Source organism: Xenopus tropicalis, chromosome 7, assembly GCF_000004195.4.
Source record: "Xenopus tropicalis strain Nigerian chromosome 7, UCB_Xtro_10.0, whole genome shotgun sequence".
NCBI lineage: Eukaryota > Metazoa > Chordata > Amphibia > Anura > Pipidae > Xenopus > Xenopus tropicalis.
The window spans coordinates 84,935,583-84,946,485 of NC_030683.2; positions in this window are offsets into that span (position 1 = coordinate 84,935,583).

A 10,903-nucleotide genomic window follows, 5' to 3' on the forward strand; every position below is an offset into this window, starting at 1 on the left:
GTTTGACATTTTACCCCCTCATGGGCGTCCGCAGAAAATTTTCCAAGGGGGGGCAAGTAAGCTAGCATCATCCTGCAACAGACAGGGGGGGGGGTGCTATCACACAATTTTTTTTACCACTGGGGTGGATTCGTGGCCAGGGGGCCTGGAAAAAAATTCTAAATATTTGTTTGATGTTGAATCACCATTGAACCGTCCCACCCGCAACAACCAACCCCCCCCCCACACTGATATTCTGAGACAATTTGCAATTGGTCCTCTTTTATTTTTAATGGTTTTTCGGTTATTTAGCTTTTTGTTCAGCAGCTCTCCATTTGGTATTTCAGCAGCTATCTGGTTGCTAGGGTCTTATATACCAGGTAGTGGTTTAAACAAGAGATGGGAATATGAATAGTTAAGGGGCCTGCATGGAAAAATAAAACTGTAGCTTCACAGAGCAATACTTTTTGGTCAGTGACCCTCATTTGAAAGCTGGAAAGAGGCAGAAGCAAAAGGCAAATTATTCAAAAACTATATAAAATTAACTAGGAAGACCAATTGCAAAGTTGCTAGGAATAGGCCATTCTATAACATACTACAAGTTAACTTAAAAGTGAACCTCCCCATTAGATGTGTTTAAGTTACCTTTATAGAAAGTGAGGCAGCAGGTACTGACACCCCAGGCATGTTATATACAGCGAGACATAGTCTTTATATACAAAACCAGCACATTATATGCCATGAGGAGCAGTGGGTACTGAGGGCAGATATTCAGGCCCTGGCACTATAACACTGGCACTGATACACAGCATTGGCCCCACTGTAACTTACTATAAATGAAAAAAACAATGACAAAAGTAAGAAAAAAATAGAATGTGCAAAAAACCATAACAAATATATAAAAGCACAATGAGCTTTGTCAGGGGGAAAAATTAACTTACCCTCCATCTGTTAGGGTAGGGGATATTATAAATGTCAGATGACAAAAAACAATTTAAATCCAGCTAGTGGGTCGGTCTTTAGAACATATACAGTATAGTACCTGTGGGATGAAAACTGCAGCAAAGTTCAAAGCTGGTTCATGGGTAAACTTACAGTCTGCAGATTCTTCTTTTTTAAGTCTTCATTTCTGCAGTTTGCAAAATTTCCCGATCCCTGTCTGCATCTGTGTCTTGATTGGTCAATTTTACTGTCTGTCAAGAAAGCTGTGCTCTGATTGGAGAATATACAAGAAGAAAGATCCAATCAGAGCACAGCTGATTAGAGCAGAACCCGGAGCTTGCAGGGACAGGAGAAGATTTGCAGGACAGCGCAGAAACAGAGCCAGGTTTTTTTATTTTATTTTTTTATTTTTAGGGTGCCAGAGCAGGTTTGGGGAGCCTTATTGAAAATCCGCCTATGCTGACTGAGGTTTTTTTTGCTACTTTTCCAGGGGGGGGGGGGGATATTGTTGCTGGATATTGGCAATGCCTTCCTCAATTGGGATGACTGTGTATAATGAGGAGACATCCATCGTGGCTAGCTTCAGTTCATCCGGTAAAGGGTACAAACCATGAAGTTTCTGTAAAAGGTCACCTGTGTCTCTAATGTATGTCTGTGATTTACTTATTATGGGTTGCAGAAAATTATTAATGTACATAGACTGGGGTTGTAACAGAGGGTCACGTGCACTGACAATGGGGCATCCTGGTGGCGCTGTAAGGTTTTCTTCTTGAACTTATGTACGTGTTAATTATGTTAAGCACAACACATGACGTCACTCTTGTTTTGCGCCAGTTTTGGGGATTTCATGGGGATCTGTTACACACATTTTCACTTTGACAAAGGCTGTGGAGACAGCCAAACACTCCTAAATCAATCCACTCCCAAATCAATCCAGGCCTTTACGAGACTACTTATAGATGAGACGTGAAAACTCCCGGATACAATACCCTCTACAGTGAACTGTACAGTGTAATACAGTGTACCAAAAATTGGACAACTCTTTACATCTGGGCTTCATGTGTGGCTACGTTTCCACTGATGTATTTAATTTTCTTACCAAGGAGCACCCAAAATGCCCAATCTTTTAAACTTTACCCAAAATACACAAATGCCTTACAGCGCAAACAGGACACCCCATGTTCAGTGCATGTGACTCTCTGTTACAACCCCTGTCTATAAGTGATGAGCGAATCTGTCCCGTTTTGCTTCGCCAATAAATTGGCGAATCTTTCAAAAGTTGAAAGTTTTGAAAATTCGCGAAATGTCGTCCGTCAAAAAAAATTGTTGTCCACGCCTATTCTTTCGTTGCGCAGCTATTCTTTTGTCGCCCGCGGCTTTTCTTTCGTCGCCCACGGCTTTTCTTTTGTCGCGTGGCTATTTTTTTGTTACCCACGGCTATTATTTTGTTACACGGCTGTTATTTTGTTGGGCAACAATTTTTGGACGTGCGGTGAATTATTCCACGGCAAATTTTTTCATTCATTTCGCGAAACAATCCGCCGATGGCGAAACGCAGAAAATCGCCGCAAATCCATGCCTGCTGAAAAATTTCGCCATCACTACTGTCTATGTAAATTTTCTGCAACCCATAGTAAGTAAATCACAGACATATATTAGAGACACAGGTGACCTTTTACAGAAATTTCATGGTTTGTACCCCTTACCAGATGACCTGAAGCTAGCCACAATGAATGTCTCCTCTTTATACACAGTCATCCCAATTGAGGAAGGCATTGCCAATATCCAACAACATTTACTTAAAGGAAAAAGAAAGTCAAAGTCACTTGGGGGTGCCAAAATGTTAGGCACCCCCAAGTGACTTTAATCGCCTACCTTTTACCCCGGGCTGGTGCTGTTCCCTCCTCACAGGGGCACCAGCCCGGGGTAAAAGGTAGGCCGGCGCTTGCTTCTTCCTGATTCGCTGCGCGCGCATGCGCAGTAGAGTGAAAAGCCGAACTTAAACATTAAAGTCGGCTTTTCACTCTACTGTGCATGCGCCCACCGCTGGCATTCCAGCAACGGAAGCCGGAAGAAGGAAGCGATCCGCTCCAGGTGCCCCGGGCTGGTGCTGTTTTCTCCTAACAGGGGCACCAGCCCGGGGTACGAGGTAAGCGGTTAAAGTCACTTGGGGGTGCCTAACATTTTGGCACCCCCAAGTGATTTTGCCTTTCGTTTCCCTTTAATCATCCGGATGAGACTAGACCACCTACAGAATTTCTTGTGACTCTCCTTTTGTACTGCTTGACTTTGAATTATTTCAAATTTGAATTCTCTTCCTACAAACCAGTGGCACCAGTATGGGGTCAAATGTTGCTCCTTCTTTCGCAAACCTGGTTATGACATACTATGAACAAACTTATATTTACCCCACCTATGGAAAACACATTTTCAGGATGTTTTGTTTTATTGATGATTTACTGTTACTTTGGACTGGTACAATAGACCAGTTCTGGTCTATGGTTCATGAACTGCCTTCTTCCATATGTTTCATTGCTCATATAGATGTCTCATCTGTTGCTTTCCTGGACTTGCAGTTAATGAGCACTGGTTTAACACTGGCTACTTCAACTTACAGGAAAGATACTGACTGCAACACTTTACTACACCACTCATCCTGTCACCCGCCACACCTCCTACAGAGCATTCCTTTTTTTCAGATGATCCGTATCGTAAGAAATAACTCTGACGCACATTAATTACACCAAACACTGGATGACTTTCTACATCGCTTTTTTCAAAGGGGCAATAAACTCCAGGACCTAATAGCGTGTAAAGATAAAGCCGTGCCACATTTATTCACCCACATACAAATCCAGCACAGACTCACACGTACCTCAAAATTTATTGTCTACTACATTCCATTTGGGCAACTGTACATTTGCAAAACCATTACTACCTTTAGGGATCAAATGGCAAACCACAGGTCGGCTATACGCTCCGCACTTCCAACAGGAAAAGCAGACACTCCAGTTACGGCACACTTCTTGATACATAAACATTCATTGGTTAGCCTATGGTGTATGATCATTGACTTTGTACCCCGACCGCCCAGGGGTGGTGACTAAAAGAGACTACTCTTACAGAGGGAGCTTAACTGGATGCACAAACTTAATACGATGAGTCCCTATGGGCTTAATGAGCTTGTGTCTTACCCTTCATTTTACTTGAAATGAACTGGTAATTAAAGGAACAATAACATCAAAAAATTAAAGTGTTTTAAAGTAATTAAAATATAATGTGCTGTTGTTTTTTGCTACAGAAAAGCTACTATATAAATAAGCCGCTGTGTAGCCATGGGGGCAGCCATTCAAGCTGGAAAAAAGGAGAAAAGGCACAGGTTACATAGCAGATAACTAGTAGATAAGCCCCATATAATGGGGGTTTGTCTGTTATTGGCTAAGTAACCTGTGCCTTTTCTCATTTGAATGGCTGCCCCCATGGCTACACAGCAGCTTACTTATATAAACTATAGTAGTCTTTCTGAGGCAAACACACCAGTTGTAGCAATGCAGGGCAGCAGTACATTATATTGTAAATACTTTTATACACTTTCATTTTTTGTGATTCCTGTTGTCTTAAACCAAGTCTTAAACCAGTGATAAAAATACACGTGAGGAAAAGCTTGGACCCAAGATTTGAAGGTCCACTACAAGTACAGTTGGTAACCCCTACGTCAGTAAAACTGCACAGCAAAGATACTTGAATACATGTTTCCCAATATTAAAAAGCAAGCAAAGCAGATGATGATACCTAACTTCTGCTTGTTAATTCTGGGATGTATTGAGTAAAAGTCATTTTTATGAAGAACCAAACCTCTATGTCACATTACAGAGGAGGATAACTGAGGAAGCTAACTGTACAAATTGTTGGGTCTGTGGAATTAGGCCTACAGATTCAAAGAGTCTTCCTATGGTAGCATTCCTCATTTCTCTGTATGTATTAGAAACTGAAAATATTACTTACAATAGCATACCTGCAGGCAAGAAAAGGCCTGGAGACTTCCAGCTGCCAAACTATTCACTAATAAGACCCTGCCAGTCTTAATCAGTATCAATAAAACCACTAATTGGAACCAACTATACTTAGGGAAATTGAAGCCTACTTTTGACGTTAGTAATTATACATTCAATATGAAATGGAGAAATAGCACAGAAAAAGCTCTAAAGAGCATGGGTGACATATGGAACCTAATGATTGGTCTTAATATATTTTTACAGGCACAGTGACAACAGTGAATTTATTAATTATCCAGATGAGAAAGGCATTGATAACGCTGATTGTAATTTCACTCAGCCAGATTCCATAATCAAAGTAGAATGTTGGAATCTATTCAAAATCAAATTAGCTATGGTTGGTGCAGGAATTAATAAGTCTATTTCTAAAACAATGTTTGGTGATGGTCTCATAACGCTAAAACCACCATATTATTTTGTGTGTGGAACATGGGCCTATGCCTGGTTGCCAGAAAATGGTTATGGAAGTTTAATTATTGCTACCCTAGCTCCAGCCATTACGATTGTTGAAGACAAGGATGTAAAAGCAAAGAAATTTCTACTAGCGTATTACAATCTTAAAAAAGGGACTATTTACTATAGATGATTATGCATGGGCATGGTTTCCTTTATGGACAGGGTGGGGTATGCTACGACTAAATTATTTTTCAGGAATTGTTGATAGAATGTTTAGTGAACCACTTCAATAGTTTTTGGCTGCTATTCAGTGACTCCCCATTTTAAACCTGGAGTCAGAAAAGGAAGGCAAATAATTAAAAAAACTATAAATTAAAAAAAAAAAATGAAAACCAGTTGCAAAGTTGCTAGGAATGTGGCATTATATTACACAGAACCACCCCTTTAAAAGATACAATTATGAAACAAATGGATGGTGGCTGTAAAATAGCAGTCTGGTAAATGCTACCTGCTGATTGGCTGTTTTGCTTTAAAACATTTCTAGGCTAAGTAAAAAATCTGACTTAATTTAAAGGAGAACTAAATGAAGATTTGCTGGGGGTGCAAATTCATTGGGCAGTCTCCAGCTGCTGCAAGGGTTACATTCCTTCCCTAGGCCACTTCTCTAAGAAATTTGCTGGCCCAGGTTACATTCATGCATGAGTGTACATACAAGCTGGGCATATTGGAGGTGCAGCACATATGTTGACCCAGTGTAATGCAGGAGGGTCCAAGCAAGAAAATGAATTCTGTGCAGTTTGTATGAAAATACCTCTGGCTGGTAGGAAAGCAGTCAGTCAGAGTAGGAAAGCAGCGATTATAGTCACTGGGGGTGATTAACATATTGGCACACCCATTGATTTTTGGTTTAGTTTTAAGTGCAGCCTGACAATGTGCATTTTCTAGGTGTCCCTGATGTTTTTTAAATAATCTGGTAATCATAGATGATCAACCTTGATCCTAATTGTGTGTTGGGTCTGCCTTTTTATGCTCTATGTGCCTTGTGCCCCTTATTTATAAGAGTCAGTATACATGTGCACTGCTGTAACTTGCACTTCACAAGAAGTTGTACATTTTGTGCAAAATTTGAGGAAATGCTCCGAAACAATGCAAGCATTCAACTGGCCACCCATGAGCAGAATCAAATTATTGGATCAAACACTGGGCCTTATGGAGCTCTGTCACACAATGACTGCAGGGGTACTTTTTAATAAGCTGCAAACTCACTCCCACCATATCTGCCCATGTAAGGCCACCTTAACCCTTATTAACCTTCCAACAGGTGAAAGAAAGACAACAACCCTCGCCAATGCTGTCCCTAGCACATTTAGCCTTTAGAGTGGAATATACTGTAAAAAAAAAAAATTACCCTACACAGGTCCATAGTTCATGTGATTTGCAGGAAACAGGGCATGGTTCCAGCCAGGGGTGGGACTAGGGGTAAGAAGAAGAGACACGTGCAGGGGCAATGCTGCCATGAAGCAAGTTGAGAAACGTGCCTCAGGTGGCAGCACCATGCTAGTTACCAGGGGTAGCAAAATGCCATACCTGGTTACTGTAAGAGCAGAATTACTATATATATATAATGTCAGGAAAGAAATGCGCACTCACAGGGCTTTGAACAAAAAATATATACATTTATTAAAGTCTTTGTAAAAGTGAAAATGTGTGTAACAGATCCCCCTGAAATCCCCAAAACTGTTGCAAAACAATAGTGACGTCATGGGTTGCGCTTAACATAATTAATTCCTTAGAGTGTGGGTTATACAACCATCGATTTCATCAGACGGCTGGTCAGCTCAAACGACCAAGGGATCCGCATCCTTACATGGGGGACCCATACATCAGTACCGCCTTCCTAGATATGCCGTTTCCATGTTGGATTTCAGAGACCCTTAATTAAGGTCAAAATCAGAATGAGGAAGGGTATCGAGTTGTACAGACGCATGTATCAAGACAACAGGAATCACAAAAAATAATATGTACTGCTGCCCTGCATTGCTACAACTTTTGCCTCAGAAACACTACTATAGTTTTGTTTTTTGCTACAGAAAAGCTACTATATAAATAAGCTGCTGTGTAGCCATGGGGGCAGCCATTCAAAGGAGAAAAGGCACAGGTTACTTAGCCAATAACAGACACACCCCCATTATATGGGGCTTATCTACTATCTGCTATGTAACCTGTGCCTTTTCTCCTTTTTTCCAGCTTGAATGGCTGCCCCCATGGCTACACAGCGGCTTATTTATATAGTAGCTTTTCTGTAGCAAAAAACAACAGCACATTATATTTTAATTACTTTAAAACACTTTAATTTTTTGATGTTATTGTTCCTTTAATTACCAGTTCATTTCAAGTAAAATGAAGGGTAAGACACAAGCTCATTAAGCCCATAGGGACTGATCGTATTAAGTTTGTGCATCCAGTTAAGCTCCCTCTGTAAGAGTTGTTTTAGTCACCACCCCTGGGCGGTCGGGGTACAAAGTCAATGATCATACACCATAGGCTAACCAATGAATGTTTATGTATCAAGAAGTGTGCCGTAACTGGAGTGTCTGCTTTTCCTGTTGGAAGTGCGGAGCGTATAGCCGACCTGTGGTTTGCCATTTGATCCCTAAAGGTAGTAATGGTTTTGCAAATGTACAGTTGCCCAAATGGAATGTAGTAGACAATAAATTTTGAGGTACGTGTGAGTCTGTGCTGGATTTGTATGTGGGTGAATAAATGTGGCACGGCTTTATCTTTACACGCTATTAGGTCCTGGAGTTTATTGCCCCATTGTAAAAAGCGATGTAGAAAGTCATCCAGTGTTTGGTGTAATTAATGTGCGTCAGAGTTATTTCTTACGATACGGATCATCTGAAAAAAAGGAATGCTCTGTAGGAGGTGTGGCGGGTGACAGGATGAGTGGTGTAGTAAAGTGTTGCAGTCAGTATCTTTCCTGTAAGTTGAAGTAGCCAGTGTTAAACCAGTGCTCATTAACTGCAAGTCCAGGAAAGCAACAGATGAGACATCTATATGAGCAATGAAACATATGGAAGAAGGCAGTTCATGAACCATAGACCCGAACTGGTCTATTGTACCAGTCCAAAGTAACAGTAAATCATCAATAAAACAAAACATCCTGAAAATGTGTTTTCCATAGGTGGGGTAAATATAAGTTTGTTCATAGTATGTCATAACCAGGTTTGCGAAAGAAGGAGCAACATTTGACCTCATACTGGTGCCACTGGTTTGTAGGAAGAGAATTCAAATTTGAAATAATTCAAAGTCAAGCAGTACAAAAGGAGAGTCACAAGAAATTCTGTAGGTGGTCTAGTCTCATCCGGATGATTAAAGGGAAACGAAAGGCAAAATCACTTGGGGGTGCCAAAATGTTAGGCACCCCCAAGTGACTTTAACCGCTTACCTCGTACCCCGGGCTGGTGCCCCTGTTAGGAGAAAACAGCACCAGCCCGGGGCACCTGGAGCGGATCGCTTCCTTCTTCCGGCTTCCGTTGCTGGAATGCCAGCGGTGGGCGCATGCACAGTAGAGTGAAAAGCCGACTTTAATGTTTAAGTTCGGCTTTTCACTCTACTGCGCATGCGCGCGCAGCGAATCAGGAAGAAGCAAGCGCCGGCCTACCTTTTACCCCGGGCTGGTGCCCCTGTGAGGAGGGAACAGCACCAGCCCGGGGTAAAAGGTAGGCGATTAAAGTCACTTGGGGGTGCCTAACATTTTGGCACCCCCAAGTGACTTTGACTTTCTTTTTCCTTTAAGTAAATGTTGTTGGATATTGGCAATGCCTTCCTCAATTGGGATGACTGTGTATAATGAGGAGACATTCATTGTGGCTAGCTTCAGGTCATCTGGTAAGGGGTACAAACCATGAAATTTCTGTAAAAGGTCACCTGTGTCTCTAATATATGTCTGTGATTTACTTACTATGGGTTGCAGAAAATGATCAATTTACATAGACAGTAGTGATGGCGAAATTTTTCAGCAGGCATGGATTTGCGGCGATTTTCTGCGTTTCGCCATCGGCGGATTGTTTCGCGAAATGAATGAAAAAATTCGCCGTGGAATAATTCACCGCACGTCCAAAAATTGTTGCCCAACAAAATAACAGCCATGTAACAAAATAATAGCCGTGGGCAACAAAAAAATAGCCACGCGACAAAAGAAAAGCCGTGGGCGACGAAAGAAAAGCCGCGGCCGACAAAAGAATAGCTGTGCAACGAAAGAATAGGCACGGACAACAATTTTTTTTGACGGCCGACATTTCACGAATTTTCCACTGTTTCACGAATCTTTTGAAAGATTCGCCAATTTATTGGCGAAGCGAAACGGGACAGATTCGCTCATCACTTATAGACAGGGGTTGTAACAGAGAGTCACATGCACTGAACATGGGGTGTCCTGTTGGCGCTGTAAGGCATTTGTGTATTTTGGGTAAAGTTTAAAAGATTGGGCATTTTGGGTGCTCCTTGGTAAGAAAATTAAATATATCAGTGGAAATGTAGCCACACATGAAGCCCAGATGTAAAGAGTTGTCCAATTTTTGGTACACTGTATTACACTGTACAGTACACTGTAGAGGGTATTGTATCCGGGAGTTTTCACGTCTCATCTATAAGTAGTCTCGTAAAGGCCTGGATTGATTTAGGAGTGTTTGGCTGTCTCCACAGCCTTTGTCAAAGTGAAAATGTGTGTAACAGATCCCCATGAAATCCCCAAAACTGGCGCAAAACAAGAGTGACGTCATGTGTTGTGCTTAACATAATTAACACATACATAAGTTCAAGAAGAAAACCTTACAGCGCCACCAGGATGCCCCATTGTCAGTGCACGTGACCCTCTGTTACAACCCCAGTCTATGTACATTAATAATTTTCTGCAACCCATAATAAGTAAATCACAGACATACATTAGAGACACAGGTGACCTTTTACAGAAACTTCATGGTTTGTACCCCTTACCGGATGACCTGAAGCTAGCCACGATGGATGTCTCCTCATTATACACAGTCATCCCAATTGAGGAAGGCATTGCCAATATCCAGCAACATTTACTTAATCATCCGGATGAGACTAGACCACCTATAGAATTTCTTGTGACTCTCCTTACGCACTAACTGGCTTTGCCCATGTTATTAAGGGCATTATATGTTTGTTTATTGTTATTTCTCCTTACGCACTACTTGACTTTAAATTATTATATTATTATAATTTGAACTGGCACAATAGACCAGTTCTGGATTGAACTGCCTTCTTCCATACGTTTCACTGCTCATATAGATTTCTTATCTGTTGCTTTCCTGGTCTTGCAGTTAATGAGCACTGGTTAAACACTGACTACTTCCACTTACAGGAAAGATCTGCAACACTTTACTACACCACTCATCCTGTCAACCGCCACACCTCCTACGGAGCATTCCTTTTTCTCAGATGATACGTATGATAAGAAATAACTCTGACCCAAATTTATTAAACCAACAACTGGATGACTTACT